The 20852-nt window shown below is 46.0% G+C and overlaps 1 protein-coding gene and 1 long non-coding RNA gene across 3 annotated transcripts in view; one reads left to right on the top strand and one right to left on the bottom strand.

Moving 5' to 3' along the window:
- MCC (MCC regulator of WNT signaling pathway) overlaps nucleotides 1-20852 on the top strand; it is a 360524-nt gene that overhangs the window by 183342 nt on the left and 156330 nt on the right. The window contains exon 1 of one of the 2 annotated variants that reach the window (XM_082836201.1): nucleotides 6249-6345. The exons of the other annotated variant lie outside the window; for it this stretch is intronic. The gene's annotated coding sequence lies outside the window, so the exon portion shown is untranslated. Of the gene's footprint in view, nucleotides 1-6248; nucleotides 6346-20852 lie in introns of those variants that run through there. 2 annotated transcript variants of the gene reach the window in all.
- Nucleotides 1-20852, bottom strand: part of LOC309959740 — a 318024-nt gene that overhangs the window by 278839 nt on the left and 18333 nt on the right. The window lies entirely within an intron of this gene.

The raw sequence follows: 20852 nt of genomic DNA, 5'->3' as shown, positions 1-20852 counted from the left end.
CCATTCCTCCCCAACCCCACTTTTTTTTTTTTTTTTTTTTTTGGTCCAGTCTTGGTGTTTCTTTTTTACGAAGAGTAGGTAAGATAAATGTGGGACCTGACCAGAGTGTGATGATCCAGGAAGTAGATGATTCCCTGTAGAAATGGCCACAGAAGAAGGAGAATGTCCAGGATCAGCTTACACCAGGAGCTACAGTCCAGTGTTTGAAAACAGCTACTTTCCTGTTCTGAGTGCAGTGGTGTCTTTGAATGGGAAAAAAACATAACTTGCTTTTTCCTTGACAACTTAATATAAAACTCTTTTCCAGAAGAAATTTCTGTACCAGGTCTTTACAATAAAAATTACTGCATCCATAAAGGTAGTCATGTACCCAAAGCCTAAAGGAAATCAGGATAGGTCTCAAAGTGTATATATTCTGTCATCTTTCTATTTCCTTTGTGGTCTTCATGGGCTCTGTTTGGAGGAGCCCCGTGGAATTGCCATAGGTACAGGCTGATGGTTTTTTTTTACACGTTGCTTAGGCAGAGCATGACTGATTGGGCACTGTTGACAAATGACAATTGGGAGCAATAACATTTGGGAATGAAAATAATTTTGGAAGTCTTACTTTCTCTACTTCTGAAGCATTTTAAATAAGTCTGTTCTTTATGACTTTAGGTAAACATGTCAAGTAATCCCTAAAATCTGAATGAGTTTTGTATGTGTGGAGTATTGAATTGCTTAGAACGTCAATCTTGGAATATAAGAGCCTGTCAGGATACCTAGACTCTAGATACAGAATATAATCTTGTTGGGTATAAAGCTCCTATAAAAACCCTGGGTAAGAGATATTATTTCAGGACGGCAATTGAAGAGGCAGTTTGTATCAATCCACTTCTTTTGAAGTATTTTAGGATCTGTCCTTGGATAAAATTAGACCACTGTAGGAAATTAGACCACTATAGGATGTTGATGTGTTCCACATCCCTTAACCCCTCACAGAGTGTCTTCAGGATCTGACCTCAGTGTTTGGCCCCTGAATTTTGTAGTGAGTTGTAATATACATGTCCATGTGTGGATTTTGTGGCCATGTTCTTGGTGACATTGCCTTTGGGTAATGTCATGGGGATTTCTATAATTCTTGAGGTGAGAGATGTCTCTTGAAAGAACTGAATCTTTCCAGAAAAGGAGGTGTTTTTTTTTTTTTTTTTTTTTTTTTTTTTGCGGTACGTGGGCCTCTCACTGTTGTGGCCTCTCCCGTTGCGGAGCACAGGCTCCGGACGCGCAGGCTCAGCAGCCATGCCTCACGGGCCCAGCCGCTGCGCGGCACGTGGGATCCCCCTGGGCTGGGGCACGAACCTGTGTCCCCCGCATCGGCAGGCGGACTCCCAACCACCACGCCACCAGGGAAGCCCCTGTTTTTGGTTTTTTATGTGGTATTCTTGTTAGCTAAAACGTCTGTGCCTTCCTCTTAGTCTCAGTTTGTAGTAAACCTAGAAGGTTAGTGTTACTTTCGTATAGCAATTGTACTTGTCTCTTATGGTTGGAAGACTTGCTTTTTTTTCAGTTTTTCTTCATCTCACATTTCAGATGAAAATGAAAATCTTATCCTATCTCAAAGAACTTAGTGAAAGAAAGTAGTAGTAAAGATCATTATCCAGAGGATTTGGTCCTTTTTTTTCTCTCTTTTTTTAACACAAGCCAGCAGCCTGAGACAGGGAGAAATGTTCAAGAGGCCAGCTATAAAGAGCTGCTGGGTGTTCTTGAAGGACTGTAGTTTTCCTTCTGCATGAGATTAAGAAACTTTGTAGAAAGCAATTGGTCTTGTCCATCAAAGGGTAAAGGACAGCTAGATGCCAACTTCCTTCTCATAAAGTCATTTTGTTGAGGTTCTTTTCATAGATGCATTTCTATTAAGCTATTATTGCCACTGGGTAGGGTCAAAGTGGAGCACAGATTTGCCCCATTTCACCCAGTAGGTATAACTCTGAAAAGTCATGTGAGTATAACTCATAAATCAGCTCATATTTTAAGCATTCCAGGAAAACCCCTTATTTAAGGGAGCCCTGCTGAGAATCATGTTCTAAAGTGCTGTGCTCACAGTAGACACTGGATAACTACATGGATGGGTGGATGAAAAGAAGGATCCTTTTATATGAACAACCCCTTTATTAAAGGCATTCTCTAAGATTCAATTCCTCCAAAAACACTGTCTCCCAAAGTTGGGTGGGTGTCGCTGGACCCTGCTCCAGTAATGGCCTTCCTGTGTCTCTATCATTGCACCGTGTTAATGTTCATTGAAACAGGTAATACTTACTGAGTGCTTACTGTGAACCAGGCCCTGTACCAGACATCTTTAATCTGCTATCTCATTTAATTCTCGAGGCAATCCTATGAGCTGAGGAGAGTGCAGTTTAAAGAGGCTTGCCCACAGCTTGCCATACTCACATAATTAGTAAACAGTACGATCTAGTCACAAATGTGAGTCTGATTCCAAAGCTTCTAACCCCTGAATTCATGTCTTTATAATGTGTGTTTGTCTCGCCACTAGATGCCAGCTCCCTGAAAAATTGAGCCCTGTCTGGTTCTGGTTTTGGATTTTTTTGCTGCACCAGACGGCTTGCGGGATCTCAGTTCCCTGACCAGGGATTGAACCCAGGGCACGGCAGTGAAAGCCCGAATCCTAACCACTAGGCCACCAGGGAACTCCCATTGAGCTCTGTTTTATACGTCTTTGTCACCTCAGTTTCAACCACCATGCTGGTATGTAAAAGGCTCTTAATTTGAATGAATGGCGAAGGAAGACCTGGGTTCCACTCTAGTGCCGGCACCGGGTAAATCATCGAACCTCCCTAGAGCAGCACATAAAGTGGGGAAGTAATCCTTGCCCTGGCTCTATCACAGAGCTGTTGTGAGGATCAAATGAGAAAGATCTTATGGAAACCATGGGGAGCTGTGTAAATGTTAAGAAGGATTCATATACCAATTACCTGATTTACCCATTTTGTACATTCAAAATGGTTCAAGGCTGGGGTTCCTCGGAGCACCTGAAATATTTAAATTTTGGGAGAATAATTGGCCTAAGGAAAGATAGGGAACAAAGATTTTTATCAAGCCAGGAGGAGAAAATGCTCCAAGATAAATTTAAAGTCTTAACGGTGTTCATGCACATAACTGACAGATGGGCCAAAAATAGGGATTCCAGTTAGATGAAAAATATCCCCCCAGGCTAGTGGAATGTACACTGGGTGAGGAGTTCATTCAGGGACCAGGTGCTTAGCAAGGCTTGGGTGCTGCCTTTCTTGGGGAAGTGCTTCATCTCGTTGCCAGGCCTCAGGTTTCCCTATCTGTAAATGAGATACCTAGACTGAATGACTCCAGTGACCTATCATTCTAAACTTGTGTGTTTGGGGCAGCCCTGCAGGACTGAGGTGCGTAGCTGTCACTGTTCACTGGGGATGCCAGCACAGAGTTGGCTGCCAGCTTTGGGCTTTTTCACGTGCTGGCAGAGGGCTGGGCAGACCCTCCTAGGCTGAGGCAACAGAGAGGACCCATCCTGTGTTGTGTCTTCGGGTACCTTATAGATGCTGGATCCCAAAGCTGGTCTGTGCCCTGCATCAACTCCTCATTCACGCCTGTAGCGCTGGTTTCAGTAGTCTTCTTTGGGAGAATGTTCTGTTTCCCCCTCGTGCCACCCTCATCTATTCTTTACCATCTCACCTCTAATCCATTGTTTCAAAACTGTTAGATTTCCTGTATTTAAAGCAAATCAGAGATTTTCCTACTGTACAATAGAAAGATGTTCTTTAAGACTTTCTTTCAACCTTGGAACTGTTTATACTTTCCAAACTTAGTCTTTGGATAGAAAGCCCTTTGAGACTGATAAGAATGTGTCCTCTGATAACATCCTGTGTTTTGTAATGTTTGTTTTCGAGTGCATTGTGTAAGCGTCATGTTGACACTAGCAGGTACACAGAGCAGGAATGACTACCCACATTTTACAAATGAGCCTAAAAAGGGAAGGAAGGCACACAAGGGACATGGCAGCGCTAGGCTCAGATTTTGTTTTCGCCATCATATTTTGTCCACCTTCTCCACAGTACAAAGCCACTTTCACCTACCTGGCCATGCAGGCACCAGCTCGGTCCTGTTGAGGACGCAAGCAGGGCAGTGATAATACTGTCATTACAGCTGCGGAGATCGAGCCTCAGATGCTGACCTCTGCTCTGTGGCTGTCAGACCTCTAATCTACCTCCGCTGCCTCCTGGGCCTGCTCTGTTCACCTTATGATTTTCATTTCAGCACATTCTGTGAAAGCTTCAGGCAGGGCCCTCATCTCACCAACGTAAAAGACATCATGTTTCAGGAACTCATTGGGGAACACGCTAGTAAGGCAGGGTCAGGAGATGGGGAGAGGGAGAAGGCGAAGACCAGCACTTGGATTGCCTGCCTCCGTAACCCAGAGCAGGAAGGAGCCCTCAGTGATGGAATTCTCCGCCGCTCTGTCTGTAAAAACCATAAACCAGCTCCATTCCCCCTGCTTCAGCCCTGTCATGGGTTTAGGGGAAAGTTACAGACAGTTCCCCTTTAAATCCTAAGTATTTGTCTGTATCCCCTATTATCGCCTATTTGCATTTATTAATTGTTGCATGTAAAACTAAGACTTCAAAATGGATTCAATTTAATTTTCCAAATTAATCCACCTTGAATTTGAGGTCTAATATCTGACAAATAGCAAAAGGTATTAGGATCAGAAAGTACTTGGAATTACCCTCCTCTCTGGTAATAATTAGAATTCTGGGACAGAGAGCAAGCAACTTGGGAAGGAATCCCCACCCTTACTGAATTTCTCCTGGGTCCTTGATGTCCATGCTTTCCCCTCATGTTTTTCTACCTGGAAGCTCATCTCTGCAGCCCACAGCCTGCTCTCTTTCCCCTCCCTCCGCCAACCCCTGGTATCTCTCCCCTGTGATGTTCTCTGCAGCTCCCTCCCATCTGCCCAACTGGTTTGAACAGAGACTTGAATAAGCTTCACGTATTTTAATGCTAAAAGTACATTTTTAGTTGGTGCATTTTTTTCCCATTTTAATGCATTTCTAAGGAAAAGAGGTTGACTTTTTCAATGGCTGTCATCACAGTTTTAGAACTAAAAACCTTGCTTTTCAAGATCAATAAGTAGAGCTTTTCTGAGAAGAGAGTTGTGTGTGCAAAGGGCTTCATCTGTTGAGATGCTTTCATAGCTTAACATTTCGTGCTGGAAAAATCCTTTGTGATCATTTTATATATGGCCTAGCATTCTTGTTCTTGCACGTAATGCTGATGAAATTGTTCTTGCAAAACCTCAAGACTGTCTCTCCAGGCATGTATGTCGGCTTCTCTGGGAACACCCAGTTATCTCCTTGACAGTTTGTACGCTCTGTACTCATTCCTCTTATTTATCTTGTCTGCTCAGAAAGGCTATAGAGAGAGACCAGGAACAGGGATGAAAATTGCTGGAAAAGATGGGAAAGGGGAGGGAATTGGTCCACTCATTTTGGTTCCCTGGCACCTTCAAGTTTTGTTTCATTGACTTCTGTTCAGAACCAGTTTAGGCTGTTTTGGTTAAGAACCAGTCTTAGTAATTGTTTCAGCATTCTTTGAAAACGTATCGCATTTAGTCCAAATTAATCTGAGAATCAGACACCACGTTGCCTTGCCTTGGCTCTGTGGCAGACATCTAATAGCAAAACCATACATCTGGTATTTTTGAGCTCGTCTTAACCCGTCGTTTAATACGCAGCCTTTATTTGTACTGTTTTGATTTGGTGGCAGTGGTGGTGCATACAGGAACGATACTCTGCCATGGTGGTTGTGTTTCATAGAACCCAAGAGTGGTTTTTATCGCTGCATCTATGTAAAATCCTCAGCGCCTGGTTGAGTGGTTGAATATTGGATGCCTTGTTGCTTTGTTAAAGCCACAAAGTTTGGAAGTGAAATCATCACACCAAGCGATCCGGCTTATGTCAACTCTTCCATAAATAGTATGCGCTGGGGGAGTATTCTCTGGCCCCCGGGGAAGGTCAGCAGAGTGGTTGTGAGCCAGAGTAATCTGGTCTGGGTCGTGCTGAAAGCTCTTATTGATATGGGATTAGTCTCAGTGGAGACACCGCGCTGTCACATGGACATCCCTGCGATCGAGAGGAGTGAGACGGGAGGCCAGTGGGGGGGAGGGGACGCCGCTGAGTCACTGAGTTCATTAAAAGGCTACTACACGGGCGGCTGGCTGGGAAGACCAACCCTGGACTCTGCACTGCCGCCACACCCACACCTCCAGGTCCTTAAGGCTCCACTCCATGCCCGGCAAGGAGGACGGCAGCACTTGACAAGGTAGGAACTGGAGAAGCTGATCTATGTGACAGTCCCATAGCTGCGCACAGTCCCGGTGGTGGCAGAGTGAGGCCCCAGCGGAAATGCGGGTCCACAGCCTCTGGTCCTAAGTGTTGGGTTTCCATACTGATGGGAAGGGGGCTCTGCACCAAAAGAGCTCCTGACCCAGTGGCTCAAAAGTTTGGAAAGGGGGATAAGGAAATCGTACATGTTTTACTTACGTAGCCAGCAGTCAAATACTGTCAAATGTTTTTCCAGTTTGAGCGTTATTCAAAGTCACGTGTGAACTTGGCAGTGAGCAGGCATTGTTGATGTAGGTGGAAAACAGGGTTGAGAATTTGTTAAGCTTCTGTTCTTTCTTAGTCTGAAACTTCTATACCACTAGAAAAAGTACAAACACGGCAAACTTTTGTCTGCATTGGGGCTAGAGAAGGAAAGTAGAAGGTATTTGGGGGAGGGGACAGTTGGGGCAGATGTCATAAAGTCCAATAAATCGTCTCACTTCTCTAAGTAAAGAAAGTAGTTATGTGGTCTCTGCCTTAAGTTTTGTTCCCAGCCTTAGACACCTAGTCCTTCTTCTGTGTATGAGTGTGGGCTGCCTGCTGGTTGCAGATGGCGTGTGTATTCTTGTGTCCTCACCACATAACACCGGAGACATAGCTGAGTGACTGTTAATACATGAACATGTCCAAAGAAAGAACTACAGAGATGGGTCTAGACAAATTGTGTATGCGTGTGTGTTGTCAAAAAAGATTGAAAATTGGTGGCAGTGCCTGCAGAAAACCTTTTAAAGTAAACTCTAACTGATGGAGGAGCTCCCCCAGTGTAGATTATTAGTTCTGGAGAATTGATTTTGGCAAAGTGACTGCTTGGACTCTGTGTCTTTTTTTTTTTTTTTTTTTTTTTAAGGAACGACTAAAGAGTCATTTCTCCTTGACATTCTCCGAGCATTCAGGCAGAACAGAGGGTTGCTTTATTTTTTGAACTTCTTCCTCCATCCCTCCCTTTTTTTCCCCCCTTTGCCAAACTGAACACTGAATTCTGTTCATCTCAATTGGTTCGGAGGTGTCTAAGGCAAGGAAAGCAGACAGTGGATGTTTGGTGGCTTCGGGGAAAGGGGGGATTAGTAATGGAGGATAGAGGTTGCACAGGGTCATGGAAGAAGGAAAGCCTGTTTGGTTCAAGAAATGTTTGCTGTTTAATTGGTTGTGTTGGCAGCCAGTAAGGCCTGGGAGGGAGGGAGAGGAAAGATGAAGAGAAAGGGGTGGGGAGGGTCATTTCTTGCTGCTGTCCCCTCTTTTCTGGCTAGCATGAGTGGAGCCTGTCGGAAAACATGTTGCTTGGATGGCCCGTCAGAAAACTACTTCATTCCTGGCTCCCCTGGTCTCAATTAGCTGGAAAAACTTGCTTGGTTTAATATGTCCCTCTAGCAGAGTAAGTTTCCCCTTTTAAAGAAAAAGGAATGTGTGTCTTGGGCATTAATGAACCTTTGCTAAACTAACCTTCCTGAATAATTCAATTACTTACTTTGAACTAAAAGAGCACCTAAAAAATTAAGAGTTGGAGTGTGACCCAGAATATGGTTTAAATATTTCTTTCAAATTTTAAGTAAAGTTCGAAAAATGAGACTGTCAAAAGAATCAACTCTGAAATGCAAGAGGTTTGTTTAGCAACATTCATAACGGGGGGAGAAAAACAAAAGCTATTTGGTTCTTGGGTTTTGTAAGTTACCAGCAAGGAGCCGTGGATCGGGGCCTCAGTCAAACCTAAGGCCCTAGACTATGGAGGGGTGGGAAGGCTAGATTGCAGCGGGCCAGTCGTTTCTAACTCCCGATCCAGGCGTTCGTGGTGGCAAGTCAATTTTAGGGGAGTAGATCGGAATCTTTTTTCCCACGTGTAATGGTTCAATGTAAGAATTTAAATGTTTGATGTTAAATAAACTACCATACTCCAAATAACCTGCAGATTATCCAGTGTAGAATGTTAGCCCTTTGTCTGCTGCATGGTCAAGTTAACTTTTGTTCAAGAAATGGGAATACACTTACAGGTACAGCCTGACACAAAGTCCAGCTAAGTGGTCTTCTGGCCTCCCTCCTGGTCTCACCTAGATAGCTCTGGGGGTACTGTCTAGCTTCAAACCCCCTCATTGCTCTAATTTTGCAATTTCTCTTTGTTTTGGGGTATTGATATTTTTGCTTCTGAGATTAGCTGGATTTTTTTTTTTAATTTCTTATGTTTTATCCAACATTTATATATATTTGAAATGAGTAAGAGTAATCCTGTATCAGCTCAGTCTGCTATACAGACCCAAGCTGTAGCATAACTAAGTGGAACTGGGCAGTTCAGTATGTGAGAACATTTCTTCAAGTTGAACCAGAACGTCTTGGGGTGGAAGGAACCCTGCCGCAGCCCTCCTTCATATAGTCTGCTGCCTTCTAATGGGGAGACGGTCTGTGCAGGCAGGCAGCCAGTGATGTATTCTTATAGCCACTCATGGTTCCACTCTGAAGCTGTCATCTTGACACACAGCTGCTCTCCTGTACCCTCCTCTGGGTGGCTTTCACTGAACAAGACACACCTTCCTCTTGCTCTGTCCCTTCCACCAAGGCCATAATTGTATGAGATCGCCTTTCCTTTCCTTTGGAAGTTCAGGTTCGTGCTGTTTACCACCCATAGTCTGTGTGTTTATGATGATATTCCAGTTCCCTTTTATTTTTTCCTTTTAGGTTTGAAACCCCTTCTCTGCTAACTTATCATATTTATTGCCTTCCACTGTAGCTGGGTGTTAAGTTTTACATAAGTGTCTTTCTCCACTTCCCAAATTGTACATTAAAACTTGTTCAAGGGGCTTTACCTGGTGGCGCAGTGGTTGGGAGTCCGCCTGCCGATGCAGGGGACACGGGTTCGTGCCCCGGTCCGGGAAGATCCCACGTGCCGTGGAGCGGCTGGGCCCGTGAGCCATGGCTGCTGAGCCTGCGTGTCCGGAGCCTGTGCTCCGCGGAGGGAGAGGCCACAGCAGTGAGAGGCTTACTGTACCGCAAAAAAAAAAAACCCAAAAAAACAAAACTTGTTCACCTTGTCAGTTTCTTGACTGCAGAATTTCTTTTCACTCGTGGTCAAGAGGTGTTCTTTCTCCCGTTAGGAGTCATCATTCTAGCACCTTACACACGTACCTAAAAAAATAACAATAATAAATACGAATCCTGTTTTCCATCATCATGTATGTTACTCTAATCCCTGTCCACCTTTATCTTTAAGAATCAATGACCTTCACCTGAAAGAAACCAGGAAAACACCTCCCTTGGGTTTCAGGACTGTCCTCAGAAAGTCCAGGATGTGTTCATGGGGTCACTTGTTCCTGTGTAAATTAGCAGATGGGAAAGGAGAGGGCGGGGTCAGCCTTGGCGAGCTGTCGCTTCTTTCCCCTGTTTGTCATTTTCTTCAGGAAGTCTGCAACCACTGGGGAGTAATGATCTCATCCACGTGGGAGCCCAACAGGTTTCCCACCCTCACCATCTCCTGCAGCATCCCAGGGCTTGGTTCCGGAGCCCAGGACATTGGGTGCCAGCTGCTGCAGTGCTGCTGCTTCACTTCCTGCCCTTTCCAGCCCTAGGCTTACCTCTTTTTAGATAAGGAATCCTTCCAAGAATCTGAAAACTGCAACGCTTCCTTCCGGAGAAAATATACACACATTCAAGTCTACTCTCAGGGGTTTCTGCAGTTCCTAATCAAGGGGGAGGAACCCAGGTTAAAGACCCCTGGCATGAATCCTACACAGGTTGCTTTGAAACTGGGCAGTTTATCTTACTGCAGTCTGTATTACGGATTTTTTGTTCTCTATATTGTGTGACTCCATTTAGTATTTACTTCTGGAATTCAGGTGCCCAGAAATGGGTTAGTCACAGTTTTCGGTTTATATCATGCTCACCTCTGGTCTATGCAGAAGTCACTTTTATGTCTGTGTAACAACACTTGTGAGTCCACCCCCAACACAGAAACTAGAATGTGACACTGTTCACCTCAGCCTGTGCAGTCCTGCCTACAACCCAGCCTTGGGTTGCCTTGGGTCTCGGACCCATTGTTTCTTTGCTGTCTTCGGAAATAATTTTGTCACATTTACACATTTCTAAAAGGTTAGCTGGGGTGTGGTTTTGTTCTTAAATCCTCTCTAGAAATATAGAAATTGTCCAAGCTTCATTTATTTTAAAATATCCGAGCCCCTACTAGGTGGCAGGAGAAGATGGGAACAGAATGACAGCCCCTGCTGTCTCGCAGCTCAGAAAGATGCAAAAACCCTTTAAACTCAAATATGTACATCAGCAGAGACACGAACAAGTGGAACCACCTTCTGTGGGTGCTGCCGTGTCTACATGGAAGGAGACCTGTTTTATGCCAGACTAATAAACCCGAGGAGGGATGCAGCCCTGCAGTGCACCCACTTTCCTCGTATCTGAAGCTGTGTCTCTCCTTGCACGCCAGCAGCCCATCTCCCACCTGTCACATCTGCACAGCCCGATCCGTGCACCCTTGGCCACGTTGAGACACTCAGACTCAGGTGACACGCCTTCACTGTCCTCCTCACATGCTTCCCCTTCACCTCTCCTCCTGCCTAGGTTTTTGGAGGGCAGCCTAGCACGGTACAGAGAACACAGGCTGTGGTGTCTGCAGCTTTGGGTTCAAGGCCTGGCTTCACAGTTGTTCTATGACCTTGAGTGGGTTACTTAACGCCCTCCCTCTTCTTTCCTCAGCTATAAAGTGATGAAAGTAATACTCCCTCATAAGGTTGCTGTGAGGATTGAATGAAATAGTGTGCTTTATTTAATTTATCTCTGAAATCAATGAAATAAAGTGCTTAATATGTAGTGCCCTGTATGAAGTAGGTCCTTGATATTTGATGCCGTCACTAATTGTTGTTTTGGCCTGCTATAGCCTGAGAAATAGTAGGAGGTGAAATGAAAGAAACTGGCTTTGTCCCTTGCAGTCTGAGGCATCAGACTTCCCGTGTACAAGGGGTCATATTGAGAACTGCTTTTAAGAAGAAAGAAGCCTGTCGCAGTGACCACCTGGCCCACGGCAACGCTTCTCACTTCAAAAGGTCTAAAGTCCTACTTCTGCAATATTAGCACATGCTGCCATTTCTTGCTCATGTTACCACAGTTTTGTTCCATGTCCAGAACTAGGGTTCAAACTCTCTGAGGGCAGAGGCTCTCTTTTATTTTCACTGTTACATGCAGGACAGCACCCTTAATAAAGAGTTGCTGAGAACATCCGCGGAGGTTCTAGATCGCAGGTACCAGACTCACACCTGGAACCCACAGATGTGCTTCTATTTACCCACACAGTATTTTTTAAAATATTAGTAAGTGGCCCTTGCATATCAAAATATTTCACTTGAAAACCTGGATATTTGGATTTTTTTTCCTTGCAGAATTATCTAGCCACATGGAGCCCACATTCCCACCTGGCAACAAATGCTGGAGTTGAGAAGCAGACACCCACGCTCTCCCAGTTTACGATAGGCTCCGCCGCTCCCTGATGCTCACCCAACACTGTCCCCTCGTGTTGCACCCACCTGACCTCCTGGAGTTTGTACAGGGCACTACATATTAAGCACTTTATTTCCTAGGTTTCACTGGCGTTGGGGGCCCAGTCCCCATTATGGTCTGAGAGCCCGGTACCAGAAGGGGAGTGCTCACTCATGTAGTGCATCTTCTAAGACCTGGCACTGGGTGCTGAGGGAGGGCAAGGGAGGCAGAGCTGGCGCACGGGACCAGTTCATGTCTGTCACCAGCAGGTTCAGGGATGACTGTGGTGAATGCCTGTATCTGCCAAATGAGCGGTGCAAATAAAGAACTGAAAGAAGGAGTCCCTGCCTCTGCCTGAGCTGCTCATGGGGGTCCCCTGAGGGAGACCCAGCTCTTTAAGGACGATAGGGTTTCAGTATCTGGAGGAGAAAGCGGCCTTCTCCCCCGAGAGCATGACATATGCAGGAAAAGGCAGCTGTGACTTGACCAGTTTGACCCATATGGGAAGGAGCAGAGGGAACTGAAAAGAGGGGGTGATATCAGACAAGCGGCCTTCAAGGCCAAAGAGTGGCGTTTGGAGCATAGGCAGTGGGGAGCTGCCAAAGACTTTTGAGAAGATTGCAATCAAAGGAGCTTGAGAAATGAAATGAAAACTTTTTTCAATTGTCAGCAAACATCCCAAAGGTAGAAATGGCTGTGGACATGTTTGCTTGGACGTCCGGGGCACCCTCCATCCTGCTGCTTCTTGAAGCTGCTTCTTCCAAGGGTGCCCTGATGAGGTGGGAAAGATCCCCTTTCCTTCTTAGGCCTGTGGCTTCTGTCAGGTTGGCAGGGTCCCAACACTGTCAGGCCCAGAGCCCGTAGACAGGTGATAAATTTCACATGCAATTTGAAGTGCATTAAAGGGGTGTGGTGACACTTAAAGAGGAGCTTAACCTGCCTGTCAGATACAGAGATGGAAAGTCTATCTTGGGCTGCTCTAATCTATTTCAGACTCATTCGGACAGTGTGTGTCTGGCTCCAGCCAGATTGTAAGTCTGATTCTCTAAGTGAGACTTCACTAGGTTCTGATAGTTGTTAATTTGCTGCCCGCCGTTGAGCACCGGCAGAGACGCTGCCTTCCTGGTGTTTGGTGCCGAGGTCTGGGTGTTGGTGAGAAACACTGCTGTCCCCTTCGGAGCACATTCTACTAAGAATACTGCTGCTACTGCTGAATAATTACTGCTTGATGCCTTCGCGAAGTCTGCCTCTGTCCTCACCGAGTGTGATCTACATGCTATCTTGGAGCCGACTTCCTTTGCTGCTCTGTTCACTGAACGCTCTGATATGTCTAGTCTGCACTGTGCCCTCGGAAAGCCTGTGGCATAATCACCATCAGAAACGGGTACAGATGCTTCTTAGCTGCGATGACCTGGTTTCACTCACAGTTAAACATCCCTGCCCCCAGCGACAGAACCGCCAGCCTGGCTGTGATGTTGCCACAGAAAGCAGCGAAGTGAGATCTGCCCCTGGAGCTGCAGGGATGCTTATTCCTTTATCTGTTTTGTGGTTGTTTTAGGTCTGGTTTATTTCATTTGCTTTTTGCACTGCATCTAGATATGTTTTCGCAGTGGGTCCTCAAGAAATGACTGTTGATAAAGGAATTCAAGATTGCAGAAGCCTTGAATAGAGTGGAGTGGTCATCACATAGCAGCCACGTGGCATCAGGAGGCCTTTCAAATAGCCTTAGATCATTTTCTGTGGGGCAGTGCTGGACTTCTTTTCCCCATTCACTCAACAGAAGTTTCTCAGTCCTGTTTTGTGTACACTAAGTGTGCCTCAAAGCCCTGGAGAAGTGAGTGACAGATAAGTGTCCATTGTGCACAGCTGCTGGATTCCTGGACTTCTTTGTGACAAATTCAAAGCAGAATCATTCACTTGTCAAATAGAACCATTTTTCTTTTTCCCCAACCATAAAGCCGGAAATGTGATGTTTCTGTCACTTAATGGACTTGGGTTTGAAGAAGGAGTCCTCTGGACGCAGCTCAGTTTTACCCAAGTGTTATTTCTGCAGTTCGTGCAACAGCTGCCAGGTGAATGGTGGCACCTGCAGACATGAAGTAGAATGGGCAGCGGGCTGATCCCCAGGTGTGGGTAACTGGAAAAAGCAAACAGGAATAGCCCACAAAACACGCTTTCATAGAAAAGTAACACCTATGACGTAGGTAGTGCTTTGGTTAATCATTCTTCAGAACAGAAACAGGTTAGAGGAGGAGTTCCGAGGTGTATAGCATTCAGGTGTAAAGGAACTCCCAGATAGACTAGAGACTTAAGTGTGCAAATTGGCCCCATAAACAAATGGAAATGCACGTGTGTGTGCGAATGAGGGGCATCACCTCTGGGAGAGTGGATCCCAAGCTATGAAGTGGTTTCCTATGCGAAGGAGAATTTACTCTTACTTTATGTGTTTCTGTATTTTTTTGGATTTGTAACAGTGAGTCAGATACACACAGATACATGCACGTGTACTCATATATGAACCTGACTGGATATGGAAGGAATTCCTAGGCTTAAAATTAGTGGGAGAGGGGCTTCCCTGGTGGCGCAGTGGTTGAGGGTCCGCCTGCCGGTGCAGGGGACACGGGTTCGTGCCCCGGTCTGGGAAGATCCCACATGCTGCGGAGCGGCTCGGCCCGTAAGCCATGGCCGCTGAGCCTGCGCATCCGGAGCCTGTGCTCCGCAACGGGAGAGGCCACAACAGTGAGAGGCCCGCGTACCGCAAAAAAAAAAAAAAAAAAAAAAAATTAGTGGGAGAAATGACCAAAGAATAGATTAATCGGATTTGACGACAACTATGTTACTTTTATGGGAAGAATTTAGACAAACTGGAGAAGAATATTTCCAACATATTCATGTTACCATCCTCAACTAGCGTCGTCTATGCTGAGAGCATCTGGTAGGTTGAATAACGGCACCCTCCTACTAATCCCTAGAATTTATGAATATGTTACCTTACAAGATGAAAGGGACTTTGCATATGTGATTAAGTTACTTTTGAGATGGAAATGTTATCCTGGATTACCAGGTGGCTCCAATATAATCAAAAGGCTCTTTATAAGAGGGAGGCAGGAAGATGAAAGTCAGGAGAGATGTGATGACAAACAGAGGGTCAGAGTCTGAGAGAGATTTGAAGAGCAAGGCTGTGGCTTTGAAGATGGAGGAAGAGGCCTTAAGCCAAGGGAGTGCCAGCAGCCACCAGAAGCCAGAAGAGGAGAGGAAACGAATTCTCCCCTGGAGCCTCCGTGAGTCTTAATGTTGGCGTAAGTGAAACTACCTCAGACTCTGACCTCCAGAACCGTAAGATAATAAATGTGTGTTGTTTTAAGTCACTGAGTTTGTGGTAATTTGTTTCAGCAGCAATAGGAAGCTAACACAGAGCCCAACTAAATGAGAAACTTTCCTAGTGATGATGTCTTGCTGTCACTTAGCAGGTGCTTCCGTGTCTGGACTGAATTGTGCGCTTTGCCTGTATCATCTCTCTTAACCCTCACAAATCTATGGGGAAGGTGGTATAGCTCTCGTTTTTGCAAATAAGTAAAGTAAAAGGCTTAAGTTGTTAAACTGTACATCGCACCATTAGTGTCAGAGCTAGGAGTCTATCTGCCCACATGACCCCAAGCCCCATACATATGTATCTTTATGTGTGTGTCACTTACGAGGACATGCAAAGGATATATGCTAACCTGTCAATAGTGGGTGGGGTTATAAGTGATATTTTCCTCTTATGGTTTTTTTTTTTATTTACAAATTTTCTACAGTGAGTATATAATCTGAAGTTCAGGAGAAGGGGGAAAAGTTTTTAGTGAAAGACTGGTACCTTGCCTCTCGTGGTGTATCGTCATGGAGAACAAAGTTTTCCAGAGAATGTTCTTTTCTGAATCAGAAGCCCTCTAGAAAGCACTCTCGAAGGTGGTTGTCAAACGGTGCCTTAACCTAATAGTTGGCCTTATCAAAACATCTCCAGGTATTGTCCTTGCTTACTCTCAGGTGTGGGCACGTGTTCTGGGCCAGGGGGAGGAGGGGAGGGCTGCTGTGGTGAAGGGAGGGACAGAGATGGTGGGACATGTGGCCCTGGGGCCAGGAGAATGTGGAAGGTGCAGCCCTGGGGACTGATGGCCGACCAGCAGGCTGCTTGTTTCGGTCGCTTTTCTGTAATCGCTTGTGTCACCTTCACCGTCACGTAAAACTCAAATGGCGGCACCACCCTTAGCCCCGTGACCCTGCTTCCTTTCTGTTGCCCTTCAATGTGCACAGAGGTGTGGCTCAAGAAGTAGTGCTGCCAGAGGTAAGCAGGAAATCTCTGCCTGCATCACTGTGAGATCAGGGAGCCCCTACAGCTGTCATCTTTGTTTCCCTTGCACCCCTCTTTCTTCCATCTGCCCGTCCTTCCTTTGCTCCAGCAGAAGGCCGCAGCCTGGCTGTGGGAGAACATGGTCCAGCGGGAGGGCCTGGGTGCTGTCTGGATTCTGTAACGTCATGCTCAGGACAAGCCCTGCTTCCCCACGTGAAACTTTGTTTCACCAGTTCCACCGATGCTCCTGCGTGAGCCAGGGCCAGAAAGGGCCATGTTAAAAAAGAGAAGAGACCCCGCTTCCTCGTTCCTCTGAAGGGATAGAGGAAAGGAGAGTGGCAGCAGCAAAGGCCAGGGCTGACCTGAAATTAGAGGTGTAGGCAGCTGACTGGGAGGCTGGGTGAATTGAGAACAGAGTAGACACTTGCAAAGAATTCTCAAACCCTGTTCGGAAAAATGTGTGGAAAGCTGGTGTGGAGACTGATGGGGGCAGACCACCCTTCCCAACCCTTCCCACCTCTGCCGTTTGTCATGACGGGATGGGAAGAAATCAGGAGCATGGACAGGTAAACAGTCTCCACCTTCTCCACAGTGACATTTGGAAACTTACGTGCAGTGTGATGGATAATGCCAAAAGGAGGTGATGGAATGTTTGCATTTGATGATTTCTGCGCCTTTAAAACAATTCATGTAATCCAGAGAGGACCAGCCGTCCTGATCACGCCTGCTGTGAGGGGGCACCGAGCTCTGGCCTCCACTTCGCCCCCCTCTCCCGCTTCAGGGTACTTTCGTTTGGCCCTAAAGAGGGTTGTAGTTGTGGTAAGGGGCTTGTTTTCAAGAGACGTTTCCATGCTGAAACTTGAGGGGCATCTATTGTTTTTCTTTGCCTCTCAGAATGAGGCAGGTCCCCAGGAAAAGGAATCAGCTCGGTGGGTATCTTCATGCCCTTCCCTTCACCCCTGCCCAGGCTTCATTGGCAGAGCCTTTTTGCGTCTCTAGATGCTTTAATTCTTGAACCATTAAGATACTTCTGTACTACTGTACCAGCTCCTGGTGGATATTATTGTAGCAGCTTCTGCGTTTCACTCCACCCCACCCCACCCTAATTTTTGCGATTGTTTTGTCTGTGCATTTAGTTTCACCAGCAGAAGGGAGCGTAATACCGACTGGCTCTCCCTTCTTTAGCTGTGACTCAGGAACAAGTTTTCCTCCCTAGATTCGGAGCTTTGCTTTGTTTTGACCCAGAGCCATTTGTTTTCTGTGTTCCAAGCCCCTCCTTTTCCTGTGGAGTATGTCATTTAAAGTTCCCTAACATTGGAGAGTTCTTCTAAGAGCCCTTCCGTGCTGAACTTCACATGGAAATGGAGACCAAGTGGCCTGGCAAAGCCTTCATGACTTGGAGCAGCCTTGCAAATTCAAGCAAAAGACGACTCGCTAGTTCTTTCACATCTGGTCGCCTGACCTGTAAGCTGTGCAGTTTGCTCACTTTACAACAGCAAGAATGAGCAAGATTGTCATAGCAGCTCTCCAGGGAGGAAATACAGGGACCTCATGGGCACTTTAACACCTGATTGGATGCTGATGGAAGAGCCCGGGCGGAGGGGTGGCGGGCTGCAGGTGGCTTGGCTGGGTTGACAGGCTGTCTCTGGCCCTTAACTGGCCCTTTAGGCCAGGACCTGGGGAGGCAAATGCAGCTGTAGTAACCCCTAGCTAGGGAGGAATCCTGGGGCTCCTCCTGCAGGAACATCACACAGCTGGGTCGGTGGTGGTCATGGGCTGCCTCTTTATGGGTGACTGTTTAATTAAGACTGTGGCTGATAAAAAGTAAGCGGCCAGCCTCTTAAACTTAAATGTGGTAGTACCCACCCATGCCCTTGATCACAAAGTACGTCTCTTTCCAAGCTTCAACCACGATTTGGCCATATTCTGGTCCTTCCCACAGCACTCGGAGCCTCTGGGTTGCTTAGCTGATTTGCGTTCGCTCTGATTTATTCTCTGTTGTGCAGCTTGATTACAGAGGGTCATGTGAGGCAGGGCAGCACGGTGACAGGTAGACTGTGGGGCTTGGAGTCCCCTGAGTCCCCTGCTCTGCTTTAGCAAGTCAGAGTGATCCTGGAGGGTCCGTCCAAACTCAGGCTCAGTTTCACCACCCGTAAAATGGGCTTACACCTAAAGGGCAGGCTTTTACCTTGAGGCTTACCTAACATTTACTGAGCACTTGCTATGTGCCAGACACATTGCATTGATATTAGTGCTTTAAGCACATTATTTAATCATAATAATGCCTCTAGGAAGATGCTATTCTTATACCCACCATTTTACATACATGATAACCAAAGTTTAATGAGGCCAGGGAACTTTACCAGTGTTATGTGAACTACAGATTACAGAGCCAGGATTCTGATTCAAAAGCTCAAATTCCTCATCACATTGGAATGTGAATAGAAATAAATATTAAAGGAAGATGTTCACACCCATTCATTTATCAAAAATTAAACTCTAATTGTACGATTTATATTAGGTTGAGAAGCAGTAGCCGTTCTCATACGATGCTGGTGGGAGTGTAAATTGGTACCACCATTTAGAAAAGTATATGGGCAGCTTCCTGGAAGACTGAAGGTAGTCTAGCAATTCCACTTCTAGGTATGTCCCGGAGATGCTCCTTCACACGTACAGGGAGGCAAATAGAGGACTCGATGTCACAGCGTTGGTTATAGTGGTAAATAAATGAAGGGCAGCTGAAACTTCCTGCGGTAAGTGAATTGACAAAGTGGGGAATCGTCAGGCGATGGAATACTACACAGCAGTTAAAATGAACGCTTCTTAAAGATTGTGAAAAGGAAGCAGTTCAAATTAATACTTCATTAATATTGCTGTATCAGTATAGATAACCTTGTAATGGTGAATGGAGTGGGGGGAAGCAACATATCAAAGGCAATGTAGAAGAGAACACTTCGAATTTAAGCAAGATGAACAGTTTTACACATGTATGGGAGGTTATGTTGTATGGAGACCTGTCAGGGCAGGTTCATAGCAGCTTCAGTGGAGTGGCTGTCTGTAAGGAAGAGAATGGGGTCGAGGATGGATACAAAAGGGGGCTTCAAGGATAGCTGTAACATGATATATCCTTTCAAAAAATCTGGAAGCAACTACGACCAAAGGTTGACATTCATTAAATCGAGGTAGGCAATACACAGTACAATTCTCTAGTCGTCTGTGAGTTCTAAATCTTTTCTGATAAAAGGGGAGGAAACACGGAGATGACTTTTGGGGAGCTCTCCATTCGGAATTCCTTGCAAAGATTGCCGCACATTCTTGTGACCTTTTCTCAGTAGCCACAGATCTTCATCCTTTGGGGGCAAATTGGATTTTTTAAAAATAAAAGGCCGTTGTATTGAATCTGCGTGAGGTAGATAATAAATCAGGAGAGTGCTGGTTTTTAACTAGAATTTGACGTGGCTGGCAGTCAGAGACAGCGAATGGTTGAGTGGAGGTAGCCTTGTGGAAGCCAGTGCCTGTCCCGGCGAGCCGACCTCTCAGGAGCACAGGATGCATCCACGTGAATGTGTAAGTTGGGTCTGCTTGTTAGTAGGTTACCCTTGCTGTTGACCTGCCCCATAACCATGCTGAATGTCTTTCGACAGACTCGCACGGTCCTTCTCTGCCGTAGTCATCTGGTCCTTCAAGCACCGCTCTCTTCCGTTTACGTGAAAAATTAGGCTAAAACTTCAAAGTTTCTTTTTCCTGTCCTGTGAAATCAGGGGATGGTCTATAGTGAGTCCCTCCACCAGAACCACAGCTGAGAGCCTCACGCACAGGTGACAGCTGACTGTTAGTCACAATCTAGGACATCAGCCTCTTCCAGAGAGGATGTCAGAGCAAAGGGAGGGCCCCCGCTGGGACTGCACACGTTGGATTGCTTCGTGAATACCGGTCGAAGCCTTTGGAAGCCGTGGGCAGTCTCAGGTGATAAAGAGTCTGCTCAGGTGCTTCTTTCGGCCCCCTGGATTCTCTGCGCTGTGATTGCTCTTCTCAGGGCTCCGTGGCCGCCTGCCTTCTCCAAGGAGAAGCTGCCTCTGGGCTCTGCATGCAGAAACTCTGTTGTGAAAAGTTCAACTTTGTCCCGTGGAGGAACGAGCATTTCTCTTCTCCCATTTACTTTTCCTTGTTTCGTATCCTCTTCTCATTCACACTGTCTAATGCTGGCTTGCGGGGTTCTTTGCTCTGTTTTTTATCGTTCACAGAGCTGAGCGTTTACCTAAGTAAAAGGCAGGGACTTGGAGTCGGGCAAACATTTTGATTCCTGGCTCTGCCTCTGCCTGACCAGCTGTGTTTCTTGGACACATCATTCCGTCTCTGAGACTCAGTCACCTCACGCTCAGATGAGAATATCAACAGCACCTTCCGTGAAGGGCTGTTGTGATGATTAAATGAGGTGACGTGTGTCTAGGACCTTGCCTTGGACTTTCAGGTTAAATGTGGGTTGGCATCTCCACACCATACCCTCTGAGAAGTGTGTGCAACCTCAGTCTTGATTTCCTTCTTCTCTCTGCTGTTGTGTTTTAAGTAATACATCTCTACTTAATGATTATGAAAACATAAAGCCTTCAGCCTCTTGATCACATTTACTTATTAAATAATATAAACTTAGC

Source organism: Leucopleurus acutus (assembly GCF_964270905.1).
Source record: "Leucopleurus acutus genome assembly, chromosome: 3".
In the NCBI taxonomy this organism is placed as follows: Eukaryota; Metazoa; Chordata; class Mammalia; order Artiodactyla; family Delphinidae; genus Leucopleurus; species Leucopleurus acutus.
Note: the sequence above shows the minus strand (reverse complement) of the source record. Positions and strands in the feature narration are given on the sequence as shown.